Below are 15945 nucleotides of genomic sequence, written 5' to 3'. Positions count from 1 at the left end.
CTCCCGCTAGCCCAGCCGGGCCACGCGGGGGCGGGGGCCAGGGGGCGTCTCCCCGGCCGGCGGGAGCCGCTCGGCCCCCGGGGGGCTGCTCAGCGCCGGTGTGAGCCGCGGAGCTCTGCCCTTGGACCCTGAGCGCGGCCAGGGGAGAGGGAACACGGCGCGCGCCAACCGCCACCTTGCGCCCTCACGGTCCCCGGCCCGGCTCTCCGCAGCGCAGCGCAACCGCGTGAGGCGGCGAGACGCACTCCAGCCCGCCGCCGGCCGCCGCGCTCCCGCCTCTGCCCGGAGCTCTGCCGCCTCGGGGTTGTCCCCGGGGACCGCGCGCGCGACCTCGCGCGCTCCTGCCAAAAGGGCCGGACGGAGCGCGCCCCGGGGCGTCCGCGCGCATCGCCAGGGCGAAGTGAGTGGGGCTTGGCACCTTCCGGCGTCTGGAGCCCGGCCAGCGCCCCTCTCGTCCGAAGGGCCCGACCCGGCGGGGGAAAAGTCCGGAACCTCCCCCACTTCGGTGGGACGTCTAACCTCCGGTCTTACATGACCAGGCCCGAGGGCTCTCCACACTGGCAGTTCCGGCTGCTGATTTCAGGGGTCTCCGGAAGCAGCCAGTGGGACCGCCGTGGTTTCTCTTCATTTTTCCCGCTACGATCCCGGGAGCGCAAAGACAAAACCATGTATATGTTTTATTCTTGTTATGTATTGGCGAGATCTCAGTAGAAATGTAAAGGATGAAAAGGAGAGAGTTCGCTGACATCGCGCCGCCACCATCACCGCCTGTGTAGTTCCGTTCGCTGTCCCGGCGCCCGTGTGCGCCAGTTCACCTGCACACGCCAGCTCACAGCTGAGGCCGCGGACATCTGCGGTGAGGAGCCACGCTCAAGGTGCAGCTTAATGTCCTGGCCCGCGAGTTGGAGGTCTGGGGAGGCACCCGGTGCCACAGAAACATCTAGGAGCTGGGCAGAGCTCGTGGAGAGTGGTTATCCAGAAGATCCTTACCGTGCGTTGGGCGCACTAGCTTTCCAAATCCTGACATTGGCCGCCTGGAGGAAGCAAAGAAAAAGCATCCCTTGGGTGCCTTGGAAGCCAGAGCGAAGGCCAGAGTGTCCCGTGGCCTGGAAAGAAGTTTGCTGGGGGTCTCAAAGCCCACGCGTCCTTCTCCCACAGCCACGTGAAGGAACATTCTGGGGATGCGTTCTCTGGAACGTGGCAACTAACGGAATTCCCTGAAAAATGGTTTCTTCTCTCCCCAGACTGTGAGTTTCTGTCAGTTCCCCACCCCCACCCCCACACCCCGCAGGCTCAGGAAACTAAGCCTCCCTTGATTTTTGTCATCCAACCTAGATCTTTACCTCTCCCTCTCTCCTACAGATAAAAATGGACCATCCACTCCCTTCCTTCCTTCCTTCCTTCCTTCCTTCCTTCCTTCCTTCCTCCCTCCCTCCCTCCCTCCCTCCTTCCTCCTACAAATAAAATATATCAATTCCTTGTGTTAATAAAGATCGTCACAACTCAGAAAATGAGTCTCACTAAAAACCCAGGTATTGGTTGTTGCCCCCATTTCACAAATGAAAGGGCATCAGGGAGATTTGTCCAACCATATATGACTAGTAAGTGGCCATCCCAAAATGAGTCTTCTGAGGCTGAGTGGTTAGCTCATCATCTCTGGTTTCTATCAATAGAGTTCTTGACTATGGTTTCCATAAAACTCCTCCACCTTCCACTGCCAACACCCGCCCCCACCCAGGGGAGCCCTGGTTGAGGAATTACCTGAAATTAACATTGCAACTCTTCCAGAAACTAAAGTTAAAACTTCCCATATGCTTGCATTAAAATTTCCGTCTGAGAATCCCCAAAAACCTTTGTGAAAAGGGCTTTATAGTCAAAAAGACAAACCTGTGTTTACCAATGGAGTGATTCAACATCTGAGTGTCAGTTACCAAATATGTGGATTGGGAATGAAAGACCTGGCTTACACAGTCCTGTTAGGCTTAGGGATCATGTATCGTGCAAATTTGGTGCAGGAGGTATCAATCCAGCAGTTATTACAAACATGATTCCTTATATCCCAACCTTATAGCCAAATAGAACAACAGATCTCAAACTTCAGGAAGCTGAGTGTCTAGGAGTCACAGTGTTGATACACCTACATCCATCCCTATAACACTTCTACTGGCAGAAAAGAGAGAGAGAGACTGTATTATATGAATGCAGTTCTCTACACCTCAAAACTAATGCATTAGCATATGCGACAAAGTAATAACAGTGGGTAAAATCTAAGTATTCGTTGGGCTTTTCTTTGCATTTTTTCCCGTAAATTTGAAATTTTCAAAATAGAAAAATTATTAATAATTCACAGGTTGCTTTTCAGAGATCCCATTTATAGCTTAATATTTGCAACTTATGTTTGTGTAATAACTGAAACTTAGATGGAAGCAGATACAAATTGAGAGGGAAACACTGCAGCAGAAACCCAAAGCTTGTTCGTTTTCTGCCTCAAATCCCCGCAAAATATTGTGCAGGATAATAGCAAACAAGCAGACTAAGCAGTACCAGTGAAGAATGTTTTTTAACTTGTGTTTTCCCACTTCTTTCCAGGAAGAATGACAGAGATCCCCAGCTGGGGTTGCAGCCATTTAAGAAACTGTAGCACTCTTGCTTTTGTGCCCTCCCCAGCCCCACCCCACCAGGGAGCGCTTCACTGTTACCAAAGTGAGAAAAAAGGCTGGGTGAGTCACCTTGACAAATGGGGAGCATGACTGGGAGGTGAGGGCTGCTAACATTTCTCTTTGTTCCGCTCCCGGAAGCATCCTGTCTGTCCTGATCTACCAGTAAACTAGGATCAGACAGTGAGACTTCTGCTGTCTATGAATATACTGAACATTTAACAGGAGTCAGCTGCTGAGTGCTTTCATAGATTCTTACTTCATACTCACAATGGCCCATGAGCTAGTTACTGTCATCTGTGTTTTCGAATTGGGAAAACTGAGGCTCAGATGGCTGCAAGAACTTGCGCCAGGTCACCTGGCTTTTAAGAGGCCAAAACAGGACTGCAGTTAGGTGACCTGGTCCCTAACCTCTCTCCACTGCCTCAGTGACAGACATGGAGATGAGAGTCCACCTGTCTTCTTTTGCTGTGATGTTGCCTGTGTCTTCCAATGAATGTAAAATGTCACCTGCACTGTGGCTCAACTCTGCCCCTCATATTTATCCAAATCAGTAAAATAATAGGAGGGATCCAAATTGACATCTTACAAGCAAGAAAATTCAGAGAAATTAAGCAACTGGGAAAAGTAGTGGGAAGGCGGTGGGGGAACTAGAACCCAGGTCTCTTTTACTTACTAGGGTCGTCCTCAAACTTGCCACAGACTCTGCCGTGCTTCCTAATATTAATAAATATTTGATGGGTTCCAGACGCTAGTTCTAGGAGCTTTTTCATGTTTTATTTCATTTAGTATCACCATTTTGTAGACAGAGAAGCTTGATGAACCTGTGTCCAAGGTCACTAGGATGATAACCAGTGGAGCTAAGCTTCAGACCCTGGTCTAGCTCCCTGCAACTTCCCAAAGGGGAACCAGCCCATTCTCAGCGATGATTGTAAACATTCATCTCTGCAGATGAGATCCCTTAATAGGTACTGCTATTCGACACATGTATATTATTACTGTTATTTTTAATAGATTTACTAGATTGTAATGTTTGATAATTTTCACCCAATGCTGGTGAATGCAGAACACAGACATTCTCACACACTAGTGGGTGAAAATGTCAGTTGCTACAACCTCTTTGGAAGTGAGTTGACAGTGTCTATTAAGACTGCACAAACTGACTTAGCAGTTACTTTTCCAGGAATTTATACTGTGCGTTTACATGTAGCAACAACCAAAGCCCCATGTACCAGGGAGTTCATCGTGGCATTGTTCATAATAGCGAAAGCTAGAAACAACCATAGTGCCAAGCAGTGAGGGACTGGGTACATCAAGAGTGGTCCCTACATACAAGGGAATACAACGTAGACCTTAAAAAGCAGGGGCCAAATCTATACAGACTGCTAGGGAGAAATTTCCAAGATGTGTTACTGAGTAGAAACTATAAGTTCCTCAACAGTATGATTCAATATATGTAAAGTCAAAGATCATAAAACATTTCTAGAAAATTCTACAAGAAATTTATTATTAACAGTAATAACCTCTTGGGGCACCTGGGTGGCTCAGTCGGTTAGGCATCCGACTTTGGCTCAGGTCATGATCTCATTGTTTGTAGGTTTGAGCCCCAAATCGGCCTCTGTGCTGACAGCTCAGAGCCTGAAGCCTGCTTCAGATTCTGTGTCTCCCTCTCTCTCTGCTCCTCCCCCTCTCATGCTCTGTCTCTCAAAAATGAATAAACATTCTAAAATTTGAAAAAAATAGTAATAACCTCTAGAAATTGGGATGGGGCCAGAACTTTATCCTTTTGTGATTTTTTATATTGTTTGAATATTTGAAATACAATTTTATTGAAGTATATGTATTGTTTGAAACTTTTTTACTATGAACATGTGCTTTTTTAATTAGCTAACTACAAAACTTAATTATTTCTTCAACTAGTAATTCTTAATAATACTTAGCACATTAATAGGATATTTATTTTTAAAGCAAAAATCCATCTGGAAGAATGAAGAAACACATTGGACAAAGTATTGTCCAGAGTAGCCTTTTGACATCCTAACAACCCAGTAGAGATAGTTGAATAATTAACTTATTAAGTTGTCAGCAGTCATGTTGCTACAGTTAGACAGTTTACTAGTTTGACATTGATGGATAAACATTAATCAACCTATCGACGTGAGTCACAACATAGTAACTGTTATCTGGGGGTTAATGATAACAGTTACTGCTTTTTTTGAATATTACTCTATGCCAAGCTGTCTTAAGTACATACTATTTCTCATTTAATTCCTTACAATCACCAGGTGGTTGTTTTTGTGCCCATTTTACAGATTAAAAAACTGAGGCTCAAAGAAGTTTAGCCACCTGACCAGCTATTAAGTGGTGGTGCTGTAGATCGAACCCCAGTCTTCATCACCCCTGGGATCGGACTTTTAACTACTCTGTATGGTGGCATGGTGCATCTTGGTATTATGGGCTTTTGAGACCAGAAGTTTCTCTGCTAAATCCTGGCTGGATATCTCTGATATCTGTCTCCAATCTCTCTCTCTTTCATCTCCCATCTCTCCACATGACCTGGATTCTCTTTTCCATCCCCCTGAGGTGAGCTTTCTCCATATGCTGACCCTTTTCTCAGAGCTATAGCATGATCTTTTACTTGAACTCCTTGGAATCCCTGGATATGTTTCCAAACAATCATAAAATAAAATCCTGTGCTGGCTTCACTAAGGATTACCTCTCTGAAAACCCAGGAGAGGCAGTGGCTGAAGGATGCTGTTTAAAAATAATATGGTTACTCATGGAACTGGATGCACATTTGAATTTGAAGGAGACAGTCAGGGAACTTTAGCTGAGGAAAAGTGAGGACATGACCCATGAGGTTCTTTTCTGCCTAACAACTCACAGAGGAGGTCCCTCATTGGCTGTGAGGAAGGGCTCAGCCTCCATCTCTCTGATGGTGGATTTGTCATCTAGGCCCCCTTGTCCTCTAATGAGCTACACAGGTGTTGTGTTATAATCAGTATAGCAGGTGGCTTGGCGTCAGAAAATCCAGGTTCTGGACCATGAGGTGTATCGATTATTCCTAAACAGAAAAGCAGTCATCCCAAACTAAGAGTGACATCAGCACCTTTGTCTTCCCTGAACGCATCACTGCCCCAAACCCAGGTGGCTTGAGCTCTGTCCTACCACTTGTTCAGTACCTGGCGACAAACCAGTAACTGTGGTTTGAATTCAGAGTCCCGGGGGACTCAAAGCAGGCGAGGGCAGGGTTATGTGGGCATGGCTTCCTGGAAAAGAATTTTGAGCTGTGTTTTGAAGGATCCAGAAAATGGCTTTATCTCCTTTGCTATTTCCAAGAGAAAGCAGCAGGATATAAGAAGGGGTGTTATAAAAGAAGTCGCAGCTGAATTGGGGGGGGGGGATGGGAGACGATGGTGCTATGAAATGAATGTGGGAGAAATGTTAGCTGGTGGCTAATTGCGTGATTTAAGTTCCATGGGGCTCCGCACCCCCTGTGGAGACCCAGCTTCTACACTGCAAGCTTAATCCCTGGGGAATGTCACTGTCATTCAGAGGCTGGTAGTGTGACTAGGGCCCCAGCCAAGCAAAACAGCACTTCTCAGAGTCAGGGGATTCCTTTATCGAGCCCCTCCCCCCAATCACCTCCTCCCGTCTTCTCTTATCACTGGGGCTGTCTGTCTGTCAGACCAGTTGGTCATCAGGGAATAAACATCTCAGGCTGTTTGCCCACCAGTTCGGGGATCAGGTGACCATTATGGAAGGCAATACCAGAGGCCTTTGCATGCCAGTGTGACGCCAGGAACAGTGAGAGCCTGTGATGTGCTGACCTCACTGAGCGGGCACCCTTGCAGCTGGCCTGGAGCTGATGGACGAGTGCCACTCCCTGATGTGGCACCTTTGGTCATCCCAGGGCTACCCCCTGCAGGAGACCCTGCCGAGCCCCTCCCGGCATAGACTCTCCAGTCAGAATAGCTGGATTAGAAACCCAGACCCAGGATCTGTTAGCTGCATGACTTAAGGCAAGTAACTTCACCTTTCTGAGCTTCAGTGTTTCCCTCTGAAGAATGAGAGTAATAATGCCCGCGCGGTAAGATTACTGTGAGGATTAAATATAAAGCACTTAGGAGAGTGGTAAAAGGACTTACACTTTCAGCTCTAGGATGAATAGGTCTTGGAGCCCCTGGATGGCTCAGTGGGTAGAGTGTGCAACTCTTGATCCTGGGGTCATGAGCTCCAGCCCATGATGGATGTCGAGTTTACTTAAAACAAAAAAAAAAAAAAAAACAAAAAAAAACAATGAACAGGTCTGGGGATCTAATGTAAAACGTGGTGACAAGAGTTGATAACACAAAGATAAATCTGTGAAGTGATGGATATGATAATTATAACCAGACGGTGGAGCTCTTTCACAATGTATACATATGTCAGATCATACCATGTCTTAACCTGTCTTACAATTTATTGTCAATTATACCTCAATAAAGCTGGAATTTTTTTTTTTTTAATGTAAAGCACATAGGCCAGTGTCATCTGGCATGTGAATGGGGCTTAGCAAGCTGCTGTTGATTGGTTTTCACATAATGATGACTGAACTTTGCATCGGGGAATCAGTGATCATAATACACAGTCTTCTCTTGAAAGGGGGAGGGTGACCTGAATGGGGATGGCAGTCACCTTCTGCATGTAAAAGCGCCAGGGTGAAAGGATAGACTTGCAGGAACCATCTGGAAGGGAAGCAGGGAAAAGGGAGTATTGTCAGAACACAGTGGGGAGGAGACCTGCAGCCTGGCCTTGGGTCCTGGCTCTCCTCCTTTCCAGCCAGGGACCTTGGGCCTTGCTTTGTGAACTCTCCACTCTCCCTTTTCCTCGGCCGTAAGATGGGATCACAAATTGTTCCTTCTTTTGTTGCGAGGCTGAGCACAAGGCTGGCCCAGAGTCATCTCTCAGTACAAGTGGCTGTGATGATGACCTGCTTGGTCACAAAACACCAGGCAGCTCAGAAAATTCGAATCCGTAAGAGGAGGGCCCCCAAGAGAGTGCAACGGGTGAGGGGTGTGGTTTGGTTCAGTCTTTGGAGGTGGGGGATTTATTGAGGATGGGGGCTTGCTGGGGGGGTTGCCTGCTCCTCAGAACGTTTCACTGAGGAACTTGACTTCTGATGATTTAAAGAATCCCAAAGAAGGCCTGTTAGGATTGGGGAGGGATAGGGTTTCCCCTATCACATGTCTGCTTCACTCTGCTCCCCTCTCCCCAGAGAAGAGCAAATACACATGTCTAAAATATCTAAGGGAGTGTTATGGGTTGAATCGTGTCCCCTAAAAAGATCTGTTGAAGCCCTAACCCCTGGCACCTGTGGATGTGACTTTCTTTGGAAATAGGGCTTTTGCAGATACAGTCCAGTTAGGTCATTAGGTGGGCCCTCATCCAATATGACTGGTGTCTTACAAGAAGAAGCCAACTTAGACATAGATTGCACAGGGAGGAGGCCGCGTGACCACGTGGCCTGGCTGCAAGTCCAAGAGCACTGAGCGCGGGCAGGCAGCCCACAAGCTAACAAGGGTTCTCCCCCTCCACCCCTCATGTCTCAGATGGCCCTGTCCACACCTGGATTTCCGGCCCCTGGCCTCCAGAACTGTGGGGATAAATTTCTGTTGTTTTAAGCCATCTAGTTGGTGGCGCTTTGTTATAACAACCCTAGGAAACTAATACGGGGAAGCCAGGGACTGGGGGAGAGGGAGGAGCTGAGGGATTGTGTTCCATGATCTGAGAACCCAGGAAACCAGATCAAGGAATTCACAGCCAGAGGAGCCTCGGAGGGCTGAGCTCAGTTCCAATTCCAGGGCCATGAAGGCAGGCAAGATGTTTGGATGAAGTGATAATAGGAGGCAGGAAAAGATTCTGCACAAGGATGTTGGCTCTGAAGATCTGGAAATCTGGGGTGGTGTTTAGTTCTGCCATTGGTTTGTCTGTAGCAGGATCGTTAGGGACGTTGGCTTTCAATCCTGACCCTATTGCTTACTAGCAGTGTGACCCTGGATGGGTTACCCAGCTACTGTGTGCTTCAGTTCCCTCACCACGAGGTCCGTAGGTTGCTGTGAGAGTCACAATGCTGTATGTGTGACACACAGTAAGTCTTCAGAATTCATCTGTGGAATGAATAATTTAGGTGAGTGTTTAACACCATGTCTGCCAAAGTTAGGCTCCCTGGGAAACAGACTCTGAGACAGAGATGTGCTGCTGCTCCAGAGATCAATACTTAGGGAAGCAAAGAGAAGGAAGCAGGGTTGGGCAGAAAGAGAAGTGGGCTGTGATAAAACCTCCATGGAGACCTCAGCCAATGCCATGGAAATTCTGAAGCTGGGGTGGCCCTTCACAAGTGGCAAAATGGCTCTGAGCATTTCTACATCAACATCCCCTCCCACGCTCTGATCATATCTAACAGAAAAGTGAATGTGCCTGACCCAGTGATCCTAACCAAATCCTTATTACGTTTCATTGGCTCTGACTGGGACATGTTCCTATTCATGAACCCATCTATGGCCAGAAAATGTGATACTCTCATTGGCCAAGCCAGAGTCACATGCTCATCCCTGGTGTCAGAAGTCCATGAATGCCACCTGAAGCCTGCATGTTGGAAATTGGAGAGTCTGGGGATGCCTGGTTGGCTCAGTCAGAAAGCATGCCACTCCATCTCGGTGTCATGAGTTCAAGCCCCATGTTGGGTGTAGAGATGAAAGAGGAAAGAAAGAAAGAAAGAAAGAAAGAAAGAAAGAAAGAAAGAAAGAAAGAAAGAAAGAAAGAAAGAAGAGAGAAAGGAAGAAAGAAAAAAGAAAGGAAGAGAGAGAGGAAGGAAGGAAGGAAGGAAGGAATGAAGGAAGGAAGGGAGGGAGGGAGGGAGGGCAGAAGAAAGAAAGGAAATCGGAGAGTCTGTGATGCCCTTAGTAGAAAAATCTAAGGGTGCCAAGAATGAGTGAATGCTGGACAGTGAAAGCCTGACAAACCTCTATCTATTCTTTAACTGGAAAGGATGTTATATAAACAACTTCTGTTATGGCAGGAGCCTACCAAGAATGAATACTGTGATATGGAATGCAACATTCATTTCAGGGTGTTTGACACAGAGGAAGGTATTCAAAACATGTTTGCTGAAAAAAATTAAATAAATATTACTAACTAAACAGGGGGAAAGAAAGCATCCACTGGGTGATCCTCAAGCTGTTTTCAATCTTAGCCCTACAGAGGCTTCTGAGCTGTTGGATTGTTCTGTTTCTTATCTGGATAGTGGTTTTGTGGATGTGTCATAGAAATTCAACAAGTTACACGTCTATGATTTGTGTCTCTTTCTGCATCTGTTATACCTTAATAAAATTTCTTCAAAAGGTTAAGAAAACAAAAGAGAAAAAAGAAATGTCACATAGTCTGTGGCACAGATAGTAAGATAGCATTCTTAAAAATAATAAAATACATAAAATAAATAATATGGCATTCTTTCATCATGTTCTAGTCTTCTGTTTCTGTCCGTAATCTTGGACGAGTAACAGCCTCTCCATTGCTGGCTGTTCATTAAGAACAATTTCATCAAGGATGATTTTTATGATAATTGAGTGTTCCTACAACCCCTTACCATCAACAATTCAGATTTAGGTTTTTAAGGGCGTGTCATGAAGGTCATTTCAACGCCAGTTTTTTCTTTTTTTGTTATTAAAAAAATTTTTGAATGTTTATTTTTATTTTTGAGAGAGAGAGAGAGAGACAGAGCACAAGTGGGGGAGAGCAGAGAGTGAGGGAGACAGAAGCAGGCTCTAGGCTCTGAGCTGTCCACACAGAGCCCCACGTGGGGCTTGAACCCGTGAACCATGAGATCATGACCTAAGCCAAAGTCAGAGGCTCAACCAACAGAGCCACCCAGGTGTCTGAACGCCAGTTTTTCCAATGTGTGTTTCAAACTAAGCTTCAAGGATTTAGATAACCACTTTGTTCTTGTTTCATTTTTGCTAAGCTAGTTGAAAATAAGTGGTAGGTACCATAACAGTTCATCCCTAAATACCAAGTATTCCCAAAGAACGAGGATATTTTTCTCTGTAACCACAATATCAAGACATGCAAGAAATTTAACACTGATATAATAATATAGTATTATTTTCTCTACATCTACGAATTTTCCCAGTTGTCTAGATAACATCTTTTATATTTGTTTTTGTTTAACTCTATGATACACATTTTACGTATTGTATTTTTTATTGTCCTTAGTCTGCTTTATCCTATAATCGTTTTCACACTTTTTTTTTGTCGTTTATAGCATTGACAATTTTAAAGAGTCTAGGATTTGCAGAATTTATATTCTTTTTTTTAAAGTTTATTTATTTACTTTGAGAAAGTGCGAACAAGCTAGGGAGGGGCAGAAAGAGAGGGAGAGAGAGAATCGCAAGCAGGCTTCATGCTGTCAGCACAGAGCCTGACACGGGGCTTGACCTCACAAACCGTGAGATCATAGCCTGAGCTGAAACCAAGAGTCAGCTGCTCAACCAACTGAGCCACCCAGGCACCCTGCAGAATTAATATTGTATTCTGGATTTGTCTTATCATTTTCTCATTACTAAGTTTAGCTTAAAATACTTCAACAAGAAGACTACGGAGGTGGTATTGTTTATCTTCCATTCTTCACACAAGGTGGCCCATCGGGCCAGTTTGCTCCATTACTTGGTGATGTGAAGTTGTCTCCCTCGATTGAAGCAGAACTCAAGATCCCATCTCTCTTCCTTTGTAGTTAGAAACCATCTTTGACATGACACTTGGAGACTATGTAAGTGTCCTATTCCCCAATCGTCATTCGCCTGCGGTTTTAGCATCCACTCATGATCCTTGCTAGAACCAGCTATATATGAGGGTTTTCTAATTGAATCAATCCATCTACATTTATTAGATGATTTCTTTTGTAAAGAAAGAACATAACCTGTGTTCCCCTGTCTTCTCTTTCTTCTCTCTTCTCTCTGTGTCTCCCTCCCTGCCCCCCTCCTTTCTCTTTCATGTGTATGTCATATCCACATAGGCTTGCTTCCCTTTCCACAAAAGGTATTTAAGGACTGTCATGTACCTTTTTAATAAAATTGTCTGTTTTGCCCATTTTTATATTGCCTCCATTCGTATTTTATATTTGGAGAGTTTCCTTCCCCTTCAATTTTAAGTCCTCTTCATGTATTAGAGAAATTAGATCTTTATCTCTGATATAGGTGACGAACATTTCCACCTAGTTCAGTATCTCTGTTCTGATTTTGCTTATTATATTTTTTTTGCCATGCTGATTCCACTTTATTTTTTTGCAGAGAAATTCATCAATCTTTTCTTCTGTTACATTTGGATTTTGAGTCAGAGTTAGGGTTTAAAAAGTTCCCCCACACTGAGATTATTTTTTAAATTCTCCTGTTTTCTTCCAATACTTGCATGCCTTTCTCTCTTACACTGAGACCTCTGATCCATTTGGAGTTTATTCTGGTGTCCAGGGTGAGCCATGGATCCAATTTTATCTTTCTCCAAATGGCCAACCAGTTGCCCCCAACACCACTTATTGAAAGAACCAGCTCTTCCTGTGTGGTTTAAGATCTTATCTTTATCGTATGCTGAATTTCCATATGCACTTAGGTCTATTCCTGAACTTTCTCTTTTATCCTAAGTCTGTCTATTCATTACCAGTTTTAATTATAGATTCTTTATAATATCATTTATTGCTTGACAAGCCTGGTTTCTCACAGCTCTTCTTTTTTGGGGTTTTTTATAGCTATGGTTGTGTGTTTATTTTTCTATATGAGTTCTGAAGTCAACTCTCCTGAGGGAGGGAATGTGGTCTTTTTATTAGGATCGTGTTAAAATTATAGATTAACTTAATGAGAATTACATCTTTATGATGTTCAATTGTCCCGCCAAAGAACAAGGGACGCCTTTTGTTTTGTTCAAGTCTCCTGTTGTGTCCTTTGGGAGTGTTTTAAAGTCTTCCACAGAGAGGTTTTGACAATTTTAGCAGTAGTAAATAAAACATTTGGCACTCCAGCAGATCAAAGCAAAAGTTTTATTACGGAAAAACTGATACTAGAAGAGAGAACGGAGCCAGGCAAATCACCACATTGACACCAGCTGCCAGCTTCCCGGCCCAGAGGGACAGGAGACCCGGAGCCAGATGGAAAATCAGCCAGGACAGAAGGTAGCACCCAGGACACCTCTCCTGGGACTAGTCACCACCCTCCTGGTACCTGAGCTTGTAATGCCCTAGGGATTCCAAATGACTTACGTAGGTGGCTACTTTCAGACCCAAGCCTACCTATTATATGCTGTTTTCTCATCTGCGGCCGTGTAACTCATGTTCTAGCTGCCTAGGACCACAATACCAGGTCAATAACTCCCTCACAGTCTATGTTAGAATGTCCACATCATTCAAATATTTATTAGTTTATTCCTAAATATTTTCTACTGTTTTGTTTCTGTAATAAATAGAGGTTTCTCTTTCATGATTTCCTCTAACTGGCTATCGTTCATATAAATATAAACATGTGTACAATTGTATTTATATTTTATTCATCTCTATAAAAATGTGCATGGATATATATATATATATATATATATATATATATATATATATATCCTACAGAATTATTTGCCTTGTGTTAGTTTTATCATTAAAACTTTTGAGTTTTCCAACTGTACTATCATGTCACCTAACGATAGAGATAGTTTTATTTTTTAATGTTGACTCTTATGCTTCTAGGAGTTTTCTCTTGTCGCGTAGCATTGGCTAATATCTCTGATATTATGTTAAATAGCAGTGGACATATTGGCTATCCTTGCCTTGTTCCTGACCTCACGTGCTTATTCATTAAATAAGATGCCGTCTTTAGGAATGAAGTATACATTCTGAATATATACATTTATTATGTGAAAATTAATTCATTAATTCTTGTTTTTATTTAATGTTTTGATCATAAATATTTAGTCAAAAGGTTTGTAATATCTATAGTATATAATTTTCTCATAAATTTATTATTATGGTAAATTATATTAATGAAAAATATCAAACCATTCTTGTATTACTGGAATAAATCCCACTTGATTATGGTATGTTTTGGGGGAGGGGAATTGTTTGGATTTTTTATAGTTTTTTCCATTATTTATTTATTTTTTAAGTTGATTTAAGCAATCTCTATTCCCAATGTGGGGCTTTAACATTGTTTCGGTCAGAAGTTCAAGTGCACATTTAGGGCTATTTTAAGAAACATGAACACTTTGGCTTTCATTATTACATCAGATGAAAAAAGTAATTCAAAGAATGGTTTTCAGGGGCAGCTGGGTGACTCAGTCAGTTAAGCATCTGACTTCAGCTCAGGTCATGGTCTCACGGTTTGTGGGTTTGAGCCCCACGTCAGGCTCTGTGCTGACAGCTCAGAGCCTAGAGCCTGGATCCTGCTTTGGATTCTGTGTCTCCCTCTCTCTCTGCCCCTCCTCTGCTCATGCTCTGTCTCTCTCAAAGATGAATAAATGCTAAAATAAATAAATAAATAAATAAATAAATAAATAAATAGATATAAAAAACAAAACAAAACAAAAAAAGCAAAGAATAGTTTTCATCTCTTACTATGATTAACAACAAAACCAAGTAGAAAAATAAAAGAATGTATTTTATTTTTTTAAGTTTATGTATGTATGTATGTATGTATTATGTAATAATCTCTACACCCATCATGGGGCTCTAACTCATGACCCCTAGATCAAGAGTTAGCCAGCCAGCCAGCCAGCCAGCCAGCCAGGTGCCCCAAGAGAATATGCTTTATTTTACTTACTTGTTTATTTGGGAGAGAAAGAGAGAGTGCATGCACACACAAACAAGGGAGGCATAGAGGGGGAGAGAGAGAAAGAATCCCAAGCAGGTTCCATGCTCAGCACAGAGCCTGACTCAGGGCTCAAGGGGTCAGTGGCGGGAGGGGGGAAGGGGAGGTTCGAGCCCATGACCCCGGGATCATGACCTGAGCGGAAATCAAGAGTCGGACACCCAACCGACTGAGCCAACCAGGCGCCCCGAGAATGTATTTTAAAAGAGAGTATTTTATGAGACTTCTTTTGTTTAACTTTTCTATTTTTACTATGGACAATTTTGATAAATTGTGTTTTCTGGAAAATTATGGATTTTACCTACATCTTCAAGTCTATTCACAAAAAAATAGTGCAAAATAGTCTTATTTTTAAAATTCCCTTTTTTCCAGTGGTTATTTGTTCCTGTCACTTATTTTGTGTGTTTCGCCTTTCTCTCTTTTTTTTCATTAGGTAAACCAGAGGTTTATGTATTTTGTTGTGTTTTTCAAAGAACCAGCATTTGGATATGTTTACCATTTCTGCTGTTTTCTTCTACTTTTTAGTAGAAAAAAAACACATCAGTGAATTTTTGCCACATCAGCGAATTGATGAAGATCCGGTGGTCTGGGGCCCTGCCAGGACATCCCCTCCGAAGTAAAAGACGAATTATTGTGTCTCGCGTCATCTACCACCAAAATGAAACACAACCTTTGTTTGCCCTCTTTGAGTCCTGGAGGCAGCATATTTATTTTACACTTGGGATACTGCTCTGATCCAGTCATGTATCAGGTGACACATAAGGCTGCCAGTTGTGTTATGTTTTTTGTTTTTAAGTAATCTCTATACCCAGAGTGGGGCTCGAACACGTGATCCCGAGATCAAGAGCCGCGCGCTCTGCTGACTAAGCCCAGCCAGGCGCCCCAAGGCTGCCAGTGTTGAACAAGGCACTGAGACCAGGGGAGCACTCTGCAGTAGGTCCGGGCTGTGGGGCAGGTCACCCCGTTGCTTGGGTCGCATGACACAGGAAACCCTATGGTGCTAGAGGGGGTTGTGGAAGGAAAAGATACCGTGCAGAATTTATTATAAGCCGCAGTAGGAGAATCGCAGTAGACACACGTGAATTCTGGAGCAAGCCATGGCATGTACCACAGAGAAGTACACACCATGTGAAAAATAGCCAGGCCCTGCTAGAGGCAGAACCTCTGATCCTGCTGACCGTGGGATATCAAGTGACTACGTGGCAGAAATGCTCTATTATATTTCTACTCATGTGTAACGAATTATCACAAATGTAACAGCTTAAGGGAACACAAATTTATTAGCTCATAAATACATAGGTCAGAAGTCCAGCGTGGCTCAGATGGGTTCCCCTCTTAGGGTATCATAAGGCCAAAATCAAGATGTTAGCCAGGCTGAGTTCTTTTTTTTTTTTTTTTTTTTTTTCTTTTTG

The 15945-nt window shown here is 43.7% G+C and overlaps 1 long non-coding RNA gene across 1 annotated transcript; it reads left to right on the top strand.

Moving 5' to 3' along the window:
• Nucleotides 1–9: 9 nt before the first annotated feature.
• On the top strand, nt 10–5362 carry LOC121037220 (uncharacterized). Its single transcript, XR_005793656.1, has 3 exons — nt 10–1247; nt 2590–2720; nt 4970–5362. It is a non-coding gene; the product is annotated as an uncharacterized LOC121037220 (long non-coding RNA).
• Nucleotides 5363–15945: the final 10583 nt, after the last annotated feature.

This window comes from Herpailurus yagouaroundi, unplaced genomic scaffold (genome assembly GCF_014898765.1).
Source record: "Herpailurus yagouaroundi ecotype Mexico unplaced genomic scaffold, PumYag 163, whole genome shotgun sequence".
NCBI classification, from domain to species: domain Eukaryota; kingdom Metazoa; phylum Chordata; class Mammalia; order Carnivora; family Felidae; genus Herpailurus; species Herpailurus yagouaroundi.
Note: the sequence above shows the minus strand (reverse complement) of the source record. Positions and strands in the feature narration are given on the sequence as shown.